General features: G+C 38.1%; 1 long non-coding RNA gene across 1 annotated transcript in view; it reads right to left on the bottom strand.

Moving 5' to 3' along the window:
- Positions 1-262: 262 nt before the first annotated feature.
- The window catches only part of LOC116625233, a 37,429-nt gene continuing 23,852 nt past the window's right edge, over positions 263-13,839 (bottom strand). Inside the window, exon 4 of the long non-coding RNA XR_004298037.1 lies at positions 263-690. This is a non-coding gene — a long non-coding RNA (uncharacterized LOC116625233). The remainder of the gene's footprint in view (positions 691-13,839) is intronic.

Below are 13,839 nucleotides of genomic sequence, written 5' to 3'. Positions count from 1 at the left end.
AGTGACTCCGGTGACTCCACAATGTGTCAAAATTTGTCCCTACCTACATCTGAGAGAGAGCGTGCATAAGCAGGGGGAGTGGCAGAGGGAGAGGGAGAAGCAGGCTCCCCACTGATCAGGGAGCCCGATGTGGGGCTCGATCCCAGGACCCTGGGATCCTGACCTGAGTGGAAGGAAGATGCTTAACGGACTGGGGCGATTTCTATACTTTTTAAGAACCAAATGAGATACTGTCATAAAAGGGCTTAGAAAAGTACCAGGTAATGGTTGAAAACTCTATACCATTTAAAGAGTTGCATTTTTCTGATGTTTTTGATTTTACTCAAAGCAAGTTTTTGCTGTGTCATACGCCTCTCACAAACTCCCTGTGTAAGTGACTCTTGCTTCAAACCCATAGATACCATTGTGCTTCCTCTGGGGAGATGGTGCATGCTCACCAGGAAGGTGCAGCAAGCGAGACTTCATGTGCATTCAACGACCCCCACCCTCTCCAGTAATCCCTTAATGGTGGCAGAATATAGAGGACACATGGCAGAGTGGCCCCACAGGCTGACTTCTACCAACGCTTCAGCCACTCCTGTGGCATTTCACGCTCTTAGTAAGGAGTGAAGTTCCAAATAGCTTTACCCTTGTGAGAGCATCATTTAGTTACAGAATCCGTGCCAATTGATTTCATCTTCTTTAGGCTCCCTGGAAAGAAATGATAAATGCTATCAGCAGAAAATCAATTGTGGGAGCACTGGGCTTATCAGGTATACCTTCCAACCCACTCAAACCTCTTCCCAAGCTATTTGCTGGCTCAGCCCCATCCCCTTACTTCCAGAATTCACCAAGATTCCTGTTCAGTGACTTTCTTTGGCCAACCGAAGTGAACAGAGGTGACACGTATCACTCCCCAGGGGAAGCGCCTAAGAGCCGTATTTACCTGTTCTCTTCCCTACTGTTGCAAACCCCAAATGTTACAGGAGATTCAGGCATCTTAATGCTGAAGTCTCTATCAGTTTGAGCCTCTAAATAACTACAATGATACTACTTATCTTTAGACATGTAGTATGATCAAAAAGATGTTTTAAGCCACTGAGATTTTAGAGTTGCTTGCTACCATAGCACGATGTATTTTATCCTGAGTAAAGCCACAACAAATCCCATTTATCAGCACCTGGTAGTGTGTCCCCCCCCCCCCCCCCCCGCCCCGGAAGAATAGTATTAGAGCATCTGCTGTGTCTAATGAGAAATTAAGATATTTTTAAAAGATGAGGGGATTTACACTGATATGAAGGAGTTGAAGTGCCTGGTACCTACCCTGGGACCCCGACTGCTAATGAAGATCACTTTGAGGTGCTATACAGAATGCCTCCAAAATACCCTCTGAGACATCCCAAGAGAATTTATTTCAAGTTTCCCCCAAAAGTGGGAAGCTAACCTAAGAGTTTAATTAAAAAAAAAATTAAAAAGTCGTAACAATAGAGGCCCTCTGAGTAAGGGAGAAGAAAAGGAAAGCAGAAAAATATTACTGGTGCATCCTTTGTGACTTCAGCAGTTCCTAAAGTGACCGGGAAAGCAATAACAGAGACCGGGAGCACAGAAGGTCTGTCACCCACAGCGAGCGGAAGAGCAATGGTTCTCCCGTGCATGGAAGCGACATCCTTATGAAATGAGCTGCAGGAAGGTGTCAGCTGTTAACCTTCTATGGCCAGAGTAGAGATCAACCCCAGAGCTTACAGCAGAATTTTATTTTCTCCAAGAAGACCTGATGAGCTATGCCAGGATACTGCTTGGGAGGAAGGAGAGAGGGGCCTTACATCCTCGACACTCCACCAAGGAGGATCAGCCCCAAGAGGGGATTTTTATTGTCATGTGATTGCTACCCAATTTTTGACAGTCCTCCCCTAGATTGGTCTGGGAAATTACGAATTCATGCAAAAATCGATAAATGTTTATAGAACCATCCAGAAGGGTCTGGAATCTGTTGTGATAATCAGGCACAAACGTTGAAATAAAACAACGTATTCATGGGATCTTGATGAAACAATAGATACATCGGGTCTCTAAACCTTAGCCTTTTAATGAGAACTACTTGGAAGCCAAACCCATCTTACCCCAAATGGGAGAGATCAACAGCAGTAAAACAGCATACAAACTGAAGCCACGAGATGCTACACCAAAAACACATACTTTTAAGGACATCTTTATTTATATTTTCACAGTATTTTCTCTGAAGTTTATATAATAGCACATGGAGATTTTCATCCAAATACCAAGCATACACTACCAACAGCTTTAGACTTCTCAACCCCCTCAGCCTGTAAGTTGCTCCAGGGTAGAAATGGGTGCAATGTCTAGAACATTCATTCCAGGAATTGTCTCTGAGCGATGGCTCCCATCACAGCTCACAGGCAGCAGCCTGAATCTGCTTCACTTTAATCAGAAAAGATAGATGGAAAGAAGCCCACTTAGTTCATGGCTGCCAGCCCTCTTCGTCTCCCTCCCACAGACACACATACAGGAAACCTGGCAGCTTCCTTCTCCCTTCCTGTCATTCTCACTAGGCTAAGGAGCAGGCAGATGCAGGAGGGAGGGGGAAGCAGAGACTGCCAGAGCACTTGCCACTACAGCCCCCACCCCCCAACCAGTGTCTGGCGTTCCTCGGGATCCCTTGGCGGGTTCAAGACTGAGGAATAGGTCTAAGTACCTGAGCAAAATGTCCCACAGGAAAGGAAGGCCCCAACAACCAGGGATTTATCTGAAGCAAGACATAAATGCGAGGATTTTGCCCTGATTAAATTCTATTACCTTTGAAAAGGAGAATTGGGAGGTAGGCAACATTTTCCACTAGCCACAGAAAATCTGCCAGAATGAGTTCTAAGATGATCAAGGAAGAGTTAGACAAAGAGGGATAAAAGCAAAGGAAACTAAGTTTAACACTGATGGGCTTTCCCAGTGTCCCCAGTGGGAAGAATCCCACGGTGGGGCCATGACACATGCCCAGGCAGGCAGTTTTAATTGGCAAGACAACAGACAAACTTGGGATCATGGTCTACTTCCCTTACTAATAAATGTCCCAAATCTCCCAGCACAAACTGTCAGAACAAATCTGGCTTTCCTCTGACTTTTGCTGATAGGTGGTAACACTCAACTCAACCAAACAAATTATAAGGCTGCTATATCAGTGTAATCTCCCCTCTCCCAACGATCGAAAATGTCAGGAAAAATCTAGAGCAGGATCCTCAGCCTCTGACACACACACTAAACAGAGTGAGGGACACAGCCCTTCAGTGAAGTGACAGAAGGCAGGCTAGATGAGCAGTTCAAAGTTCTCACCTAGAGCTACAGAGCTGCCTTCTTTAATTTATTCACTCACACGTTTCTTACATGGGTGTGCTATGCTTGATATAATGGGTAACGAGACAAACATGCTTTGTGCACTTAAGAGTTTACAGAATGGCAGGGGAAAGAGACAATATAATAATAATACATCATAATTACAATGTGATATGTCCTAGGAAACACACCATCACCCAGTGCAGCCTAAAACCATGAAGACATAGCAGCCTGATTCAAAACAGACAAAAAGTGGAAACAACTCAAACATCCATCAACTGACGATCAAGAACAGAAGTGTGGTATATCCATACCAGGGATTATTATTTAGTCATGAAAAGGAACGGAGTGCTGATACAGAGTACCACATGGATGAACTTTGAAAACATTATGCTAAATAAAAGAAGTCAGACACAAAAAGCTACCTATCGTATCATTCAATCTAGATAAATGCCCATTAATAGGCAAATCCATAGAAACAGAAAGCAAATCAATGGCAGCCAGCAGCTGGAGGATGGGGGCGGGAGGTGTAGAATGACTGCTCGTGGGTACAAGATTTCTTTTTGGGGACAACAAAAATGTTCTCAAATTAGATAACAGTATTAGCTGCACAACCTTACAAAGATACTAAAAACCAATGAATTATACACTTTAAAAGGATAACTTTTATGGTATGTGAATTATATCTCAATTTTTTAAATAGTTAAAGGAGAAAAATCCTTTAGTGGAGAAAGAGGAGCCTGACCTGCACAGAACTAGCGTTCCTTGTGAGAGTGCACAAGACATAGGAGGAATAGCATTGGTTTCAACATACAACACACCATCACTTAGCTTCTCATGCCCATGGTTTCCTAACCCGCAAATCAGGGTCCCTTCAATGACACGAAGTTTAGAAATAACACGTGTAAAGCATCTGTTGTAGATTCTCCATAAATAATTGCTGAAGAATATTACAGAACTTATACTGGAGAGGTTCCCAGCTAGGATGGGATTTCCCTAATCCTCTAGGCTAGCAAATCACCCCCATGGAGTCCAGGGGCATGATTACCATCAAGTCAAAATGAAAAGAACTGTGGTAGCAGGAGGAAGTGCATGGAACCTGTCAGTCAAGTCATTGCCTCCACCCCATCACATGGCAGTACTGAAAGGTCATTTTTTTCCTAATTTATGAACATCTCCATCTATCTTAAAGATTCCATAACTTGAATACCATTGTGATTTAAGGTCTTCCATCTTTCCTCCCGCATTTTGGAGAATTTATGCTTTGGTCAATTAACTAAAAAGCAGAACTACAGGAACTCAACACTCCAAAGATGCTTTATTAGAAAGACACTGATCAATTTCAATAAAGACCCCAGGTGTATTTCAATTGATTCATCAATAGATTTTGCTTAAAAATATACAACATGTAATTAGGAAAAGAAGGTTTTATACTTTACCAGTTAGACTTTTCTAAATTTTCCAAGCTCAGGTAATAATTTCATCTGTAAAGCAGATGTATTCATCACAGGGCAGAATACAATTCTAGACATACAGTGGGAGCATGGTAAATGTTTATTGCAATGGGAAAGCATTACCTAATCTGGTCAAGAGACTGAAATACATGTTATATGGACTGTTCTTCCCCTCTAAGGAAGAGATAGCCAAAGTCCCCTACAATCTGGCTTTTGCCTCTCTCTGACATCATCTCCTCCATTCCCTCCACCACACACTAGACTGCAATCACACTAAACACGCCCTCCACACGTTAGTGTATAGTCAGTCACACTAATATTTGGAGTTCTCTAAATATATCATGTCATTTCCTGCTTCTATGCCCCTGATGCTGCTATTCCCTCACTTGCACCTCTCTTTTCCCCATGTCTCTACCTGGTTAAATGTTACATGTTACCTAAGATTCAGCACCAGTATAATCTACTTCAGGAAGTCTCCCTGATCTCCCCCAGTCTTGCCCCTCAGTGTGGGTGAGGGGCCCCTCATATATCCTCATCTACTAACCTGTCACATCGTGTTACAATTGTCTGCTCACTTGTCTGCCATCCTAAATGGTGAATTCCTAGAAGGTGGAGCCATGGCTTTTATACTCCTAATACAGTATTAGTCATTGAATAAATGTTAATTGGATGCATGAATAAATGAATGGATGAATAAATGAATTCATAGTTTAGTCATAATTGTATTCAGCATGCAACAATTTTATTATACCAACTTCAGAAATTTCCTTAAAATTTTAAAACTTAAAGTCAAATAATTACATTGATGAGAAACACCATTAACTTCATTTAAATAAAACTCAGCACCATTATCACATGTAATTTATAACAAAGCTATTCCAATTCATACTTAATGAGATGAATAATTATTATAGTGTCGTAAGTTCATTGGGCATAAAAGTCAGACAGTTAACATAAACAAATATAAGTAATACTGCTTTTATTTAAGCCAAGCAAATCATTCTTCAGACCCACTGAGGGAAAAGAGAAAAGGAACTGAGCAAAGAAGGAAGGTACTTTGCCTGACTCCTTAATCAAGAGCTGAAGTTGTTCAGAGGCGAGTACATCCAATATCCTGCACTTTCAGGAGCTAAGGGTCACAAAATGTCATTCTAATCCATTTGCTGGTTCACTCATTAACCCTAACATTTGCCCAAAAAAATAATGGGAAAAAGTTGGTCATTGTTTTAAATCTCTCTCCAATCAATCTCTGCAATGGCTTTCTTTCTGAAGCCCAAAGCCTGAGTACCTGGCTGGCATTCAATGGTTAAAGAAGGGACAGAAGTCCATTCCAGCATCAGGAATTGGATAGGTACCCCTGGATACTTCCATCTTCACAGAAGTAGATTAAACTCTCCACTAGAGAATTCTAGAGCAACTAAGCCTCGAAATCCTGTACTAAAAGAAAACCCTATCTGACTGCTCAAGTAAGACATCTAGGAATCATGAGAGAAACCAACACATCATTTTGCTCTGTCCTGATTCTCCCCTCTTTTCCTCCCAGATAAAGATCGCAGTCATATGCTGGCTTCAATTCCATGCGTCATTCATTTACTATGGTCCCCAGGGTTAGTTATTACTGTGGAGAATCTGCAGTGCAGCACGCATAGCAGTGTGCTCAATGTTATCCTCCTAGCACCAGCTGCCTCCCAAGGAAGGAGTCAAAAGTCATACTGGATCACAGCACCAATGGATCAAACAAGAAAAGAGGGTGGAAGTTAGGAGCTTTGTTTAGTCAGAGCAAAAGAATGGCTCACCGAGCTCCTAGAAGGTACCAGAGAGATTGAGAAGTTGGGAGAGAAGCAGAAAAGGGGAGAGAGAAAATAAAAAGAAAACTGGACATTCTCTTTCTGCATTTAAGTTTAATAAGCAGAAGATGCCAACCCACAATTTTGTAGATAGATGGTCCCTACAGAATTCTATGTGTACATACCTATTGCTTGGAAAAAAAAAAGTACTTCAAAGTATATTGGTCATCAAAATAAACAAAACCAACACATTTATTCTCTGTCCAGAAATACTTACAATATATTTATTTCAAAGCAGATATAGATAACTCATTTTTTCACACTTCCAAGTTGATTTTAACTTCAAGGTTCCTTGTTGAAATACAAGTTTAATAATTGTGACAGGAGGTGAATAAAATTTTTTCAGTACATTCATTGTAATTTTTTGCATTCTTTGTATTAGCATGAGACAATCATTCTATTTTGTTAATTTAAATTATTTTTAAATTGGCTTTATGCAAACTTGGTATTTGGGATATAATTTGGACTCCCACACATCTTAATTCATTTGGGATCCAATTAAATTATTTTGATATTCCAAAATGCTTAGCTCCCACTCACTCACTTTTCTCACCCCAACAGTTAATCTGTTATATCTACTATGTAGGAGAGGAAGTCAGGTCAATTAAGTAAGGTGCTGTAAATGTAGTCAAATGAATCTGTTCTGTTCCCAACTGGTATTCCACTTTGCATGACCTTGGACTCATCACCAACCCATCTGTGTTTCTGTCCTCAGTTGATAAAAAAGACTGGTATCAGTGGTTTTATTATTCCCTTGGGTCAAAAGGAAGACGCATGATACCGATCTTATTAGACTGCAAACTCCTTGAAGGCCACACTAATCCTTCAACACTGTGAGCTCCAGTCCATCCTCCCCTGTGCATACCACCTAGTCCAGTACTCTAGAGGGCAGAAGAGAGTTGACTGATTTTTTGGCTTAACTGGTTTGCTTTCTAAGACAAATAAGTGTAAAGCTCTCCACAGAGAGCTATTGATACAAGTTAGTCTGATCCAGTGCTTCTGAAGGAAACTGTGCCTGACCAGGCACATATAACCCTGACTGCAATAGCAGCAATAACAAAAGTCCACTGAACTGGGGCGCCTGGGTGGCTCAGTCAGTTAGCGTCTGCCTTGGCTCAGGTCATGATCCCAGGGTCCTGGGTCGAGCCCCGCATCAGGCTCCCTGCTCGGCGAGAAGCCTGCTTCTCTCTCTCCCACTCCCCCTGCTTGTGTTCCTTCTCTCGCTATATCTCTCTCTGTCAAATAAATAAATAAAATCTTAAAAAAAAAAAAAAGTCCACTGAACAATAGAGTTCACTGACACACTGCTTACAAGATGCTCCTGGAAGATATGCTAGATTCTACCTTCCCTGATGGAGCTTCACTCTTCATATATGTATATTAGAGGTTCCAAGAAATCTTACGTTAAAAAAAGTCATAGTTAACTTTGACTTACTCATTTTCCAAATTTAATGAACCACAAAAACTTTCTACAAGGAATAATAAATAACATCTTAAGAAACAAACTTTGGGAAACCTTATTATAAAACAGATAGTTGAAGATTGACTATACCAGGGCACCTGGGTGGCTCATCAGTTAAGTGTTCCACTCTTGATTTTGGCTCAGGTCACGATGTCAGGGTCATGGGACAGAGCCCCTCATTAAGCTCCATGCTCAGCAGGGAGTCTGCTTGACAATTCTCTCTCTTCCCCTTCCTCTGTTCTTCCCCCACTCCTCACGCTCTCTCGCTCTCTCTCTCTGTCTCTCTCTAAAATAAGTAAATAAATCTTAAAAAAAAAAAAAGATTGACTATATCATTGAGAATTTGGTCCTCTTCTGTTAGCTTGGGATGAGTAATGTACATTTTACATGTTACTTTTCCCCCCCAAAAAGCATTTTACTTTGCAAAAGTATTAAAACCTCTTTAAATTGCAATGACGGGGGTGCCTGGGTGGCTCAGTCAGTTAAGCGTCTGCCTTCAGCTCAGGTCATGATCCCAGGGTCCCGGAATCGAATCCCACATCGGGCTCTCTGCTCAACGGGGAGCCTGCTTCTCCCTCTGCCTCTTCCTCTGCTTGTTCTCTCTGTCAAGTAAGTATATAAAATCTCTTTAAAATTTTTTTAAAAAAATAAATAAATAAATCGCAATGGGGGGGACTAAAAATCACTAAAATCCCACTTCTTAGGAAAAAGATCATACTTAACATTTTGAGCTATATCCTGTGAACATAACCATATTATGTTGTGTATATAAATTTTTAATCTGACAAAGGATAGAGAATATCCATCAGAAATCTATAGCAAATACCACATAAGGGTAAACCACTGAAGCATTTGCTTTAAAATCAGGCATAAGACATTCCCTGCTATTATAGATACTATATATAGGAAAGAAGATATAAAACAAAATTTAGAAAAGACAAAACTATCATTCCTGATAGATGATGATTGTCTATTTATAAATATCAGTTAAACTGGTAAATTATTTTAAAAATTAGATAACTAAGCAAAGAGGCAGTATCAAGATCAATATGCAAAAATCAAGTACCTACACACCGATTAAAATTACAAAATGTAGTAGGAAAAAGGAACGCATTCATATAAAAACAAAAATTATAAAATATTTAGGAATAAAAAAATAGAAATGTTCAAATCATCATGGAGAAAGTAAAATTTTATTAAGTGATGTAAAATAAAACTTGAATATTGAAATATGTCACGTTCCTGGGTAGGAAGACTCAACAGTGTACAGCTGTCAAGTTTGTACAAATTAATCTTTAAATTCATGCAAATTACAATCATCTCAATAGGATTTTTCAGGTGTAATCTCACATGTCTATTCTAAAATTCATATGGAAAACAAAATTTGTAAGAATAGTCAAAAAATTAAAAAAAAAAAGAATCAAAAGGATAATGTTTTCCTGCCAAATATCAAGACATAGTATATAACTATTGTAATTTGAATATTGCCATTTTTGTTCTAAATTAAAAATAAATAAGTAAAGAGCCCAAAACCCAACCCATGGATATATGAGAATATATATTTAAAATATATTCAGGGATGCCTGGGTGGCTCAGTCGGTTAAGCGTCTGCCTTTGGCTCAGGTTATGATCCCAGGGTCCTGGGATCGAGTCCCACATCAGGCTCCTTGCTCAGTGGGGAGCCTGCGTCTCCCTCTGCCTGCCTCTCTCTCTCACTCTCTCTCTCTCTGACAAATAAATAAATAAAATCTTAAAAAAAAAATATTCAAACCCCTTTAATATTATAAGATTTAACATTTCAAACCAGTGAGAGAAAGATAAATATTCAATATAATTATGAAAGTAATTGGCTATTTATATAAGAGTAAAGCTAGATTTTCACTTTACAGAATTCACAAAAGCTAGTTTCAAATAAATTACATAAATATGGAGAAAATTACAAAATATTTAAAGTAAATATTGAAGAATACTTAATCCTTTAGGATATGATAGGCCTTTTAAAGGCAAACACAAAGAAAAAACTCATGAAGGAAAAAGCTAACAAATCTGGCAACATCCAAACTAAAATCTTCTCCAAGAGTGAGAACACCACAGATAAATTAAAAATAAGTAATTCAACAGAAGAAATATTTGCATCTTGTGTAACAGAAAAAAGACTAGTGATCATATAAATAACATCTATAAAATAAAATAAACCAATAATAGGTTAAAGGAAAAAACAGATAATTTACAGATGACATGCAAATAGCCAACTTACATATAAAACATATGCAACAGCAAAAGTAAACTTGGTTGATCAGATATAATATGGAGCTTAGTCACAATATTGAGAAGTAGAACCAACTTGCCGAAAAACATTGACAGAATAATAATATTTAAACATATTATTTTATTTAAATTATTATTTAATTAATTTATTAATTAAATAATATTTAATTAATTTAAATTATTTATTATTTAAATAATATTTAAACACAAAAATATTTAAACAAATACACACCCAAATACATATACAGACAATAACACATATGTAAATGGATGTAAACATTTTTGTGGAATGGGGTTAGAAGGAGCAGGTGGACATGAAAAAAACTGGAGGTATAGAGGAAGATGATATGTCTATAATATTTTGTTTTCCTTCAAGGAAAATGTTATTACTTACGTAATTTAAAAAGTCACTGTCAAAATATGAAAAGAAGCCACCAAATGAACCACTCAAAGGTAAAACCTTCCAACCTCAGACACTGGAAAAAGGGAAAACTAAACATAAAGCAACCAGAAAGAAATGATTTAAAAAAATAGGATATAAGCTAATGGAGTGAAGAATAGTAAAACAGAGAAATCAGCCAAACTAAAAGTGTGTACTTTGAAAAGATTAAAAAGATCAACAACTGACAAACCTATAAACTGACCAAAAGAAAAAAACTCAAACTACTAAAATTAAGAATGAAAGAAAAGAAATTTCTACTGATGTTACAGAAATAAAAAGGTTTATGTAACGGGGTACCTGGGTGGCTCAGTCTGTTGAGCATCTGACTCTGGGTTTCAGCTCAGCTTGTGATCTCAGGGTCCTGGGATGGAGCCCCACATTGGGCTCCAAGCTCAGCAGGGAGTCTGCTTGAGGATTCTCTCCCTCATCCTCTGCCCCCCCATGCAAACTCACTCATGCACTCTCTCTCTCAAATAAATAAATTCTTTTAAAAAAAGGTTTATCTAAGAATATCATAAACAACTATATACCAAAAAATTAAAAAACTTAAATGGAAAGATTCCTAGTTCAAAATTAGACAAAGATATCACAAGAAAACTATAGACTAATATCTCTTATTAATTAAATGCAAAAATGCTCAATAAAATACTAGCAGACTGAATCTAGCAATACACATAAAGGAATACAAATCATGACCAAGTGACACTAAGCTCAGGAATGGGAGGTAGCATTAAAATCCAAAAATCAGTGTAACATACCATATCAAGAGAATAAAGGACAAACCCACAAAATCATCTCAATAGACGCAGATAAAGTATATGGCAAAATCCAGTCCAACACCTTTTCATAATAAAAACATTCAACAAAGTATGAATGGAAGGAACTTGCTTCTATTGACAGAAGGACATCCACAAAAAAAAAAAAAAAATCCCACAATCATCATACTTAATAATGAATGACAATGAAAGATCAAGAAAAAGACAAGGATGTCTGAGCTCACATTCAACATTGTACTGGATGTTCTGCCTAGGGCAGTCAGGCAAGACTATCCAGACTGAAAAGAAGTAGCAAAGCTATGACAATTTGCAGACAACAATCTTGTATGTAAGAAAATCCTAAGTTCCGAGGTCACTAAAAATCTTCCAGAACTAATTAATAAATTCAAGCAAGGTAAAAAAAAAATATCAATATACAAAAATCAGTTCTATTTCTATACACTTACAATAAAGGATTTGAAAATGAAATTGAGAAAACAATTCCATTTACAATAGGATTAAAAATAATAAAATACTGGGGCTCCTGGGTGGCTCAGTCGGTTGAGCATCTGACTCTTGGTTTCAGCTCAGGTCATGATCCCAGGGACATGGGATCAAGCCCCGCATCAGGTTCTGAGCTCAGGGCAGAGTCTGCTTAGATTCTCTCTCTCCCTCTCCTTCTGCCCTTCCCTCTTCAAATAAATAAATAAATAAATAAATAAATAAGTAAGTAAGTAAGTAAATAAATAAAATCTTAGGGATAAATTTAACATGGGCTAAAATTATGGTTCCGCAAAACCACAGAATGTTGTTGAAAGAAATTAAAGGTCTATGTAAAGACATCCCAGTTTCATAGATCAGAAGACCTAATACAATATCAAAAGCTCAGCTGAGTTCTTTGCAGAAATTGATAAGCTGATCCTAAGACTCACCTGGATGAATCAACCAAGACAGTCTTAGAAAAAAAAAAGTTGGAAGACTCATACTCCTGATTTCAAAATGCACTACAAAACTACCAAGTTTCAAGATAGCATGGTACTGACATAAAAATAGGCACATAGATCAATGGAATAGAATCAAGAGCCCATAAATAAACCCATATACCTATGGTCAACTGATTTTTGACAAGAGTGCCAGGACCACAATAGGAAAAGAACAGTCTTTTCAACAAATGGCACTGGGACAACTGGATAGCCACATGCAAAAGAACGAGATTGGACCGTTATCTCACACCATATACAAAAATTAACTCAAAATGAATCAAAGGCTTAAATGTAAGAGTTAAAACTGCAGACTCTTAAAAGAAACATAGGTGCTTATCCTCATGCGTTTGGATTTGGCACTGGTTTCTTAGATACATCCTAAATGCACAAACAGCTAAACATAGGTAAATTGTACTTTATGAAAATTAAAAACTTTCATGGGTTAAAGACTGTTATGAAGAAAATGGAAAGACAACCCATAACCCATAGAATGGGAAATTTGATATGCAAATCATATATATGATAAGAGACTTGTATCTAGAATATATAAAGGACTTAAAACTCAGTAGTAAGGAGACAAACTCAAAAATGGGCAAAGGTAAGAATAGACATTTCTCAAACAGATATATAAACGACCAATAAGCAACTGAAAAGATGCTTAAGTTCATTAGCCATGATATTAATGCAAACCAAAACCACAATGAGATACCACCTCACACCCACTATGATGGCTATAATCATAGGGACAGATAAAAACAAGCATTGATGAGGATCTGAAAAAAGTGTAACCCTCATACCCTGCTGGTAGAAATGTAACATTGTACAGCCTCTTTGGAAAACAGTCTGGTTAAACAGTTTCCAAGTGACCTAGGAACTGCACTCAGGGGTATAAATCCTAGAGAAATGGAAACACGTTCACATAAAAACTTGTACATAAATGTTCATAGTAGCATTATTCATAAAGTCAAAAGGTGGAAACTCAGGCGCCTGGGTGGCTCAGTTGGTTAAGAGACTGCCTTCGGCTCAGGTCATGAGAGTCCCTGGATCGAGTCCCGCATCAGGCTCCCTGCTTGGCAGGGAGTCTGCTTCTCCCTCTGACCCTCCCCCCTCTCATGTGGTTTCTCTCTCTCTCAAATAAATAAATAAAATCTTTAAAAAAAAAAAAAAAAGGTGGAAACTCAAATGTCCATCAACTGATGAATGGATGAATTGTGGTATATTCGTACAATTAAAAGTTATTCATCCATAAAAAGGAATGAAGTTATGATTTATGTTAAGACAGAGAAGAATCTTGAAAACATTATGCT

The sequence above is a fragment of the Phoca vitulina genome, unplaced genomic scaffold, assembly GCF_004348235.1.
Source record: "Phoca vitulina isolate PV1807 unplaced genomic scaffold, GSC_HSeal_1.0 scaffold75, whole genome shotgun sequence".
NCBI classification, from domain to species: Eukaryota; Metazoa; Chordata; class Mammalia; order Carnivora; family Phocidae; genus Phoca; species Phoca vitulina.
Note: the sequence above shows the minus strand (reverse complement) of the source record. Positions and strands in the feature narration are given on the sequence as shown.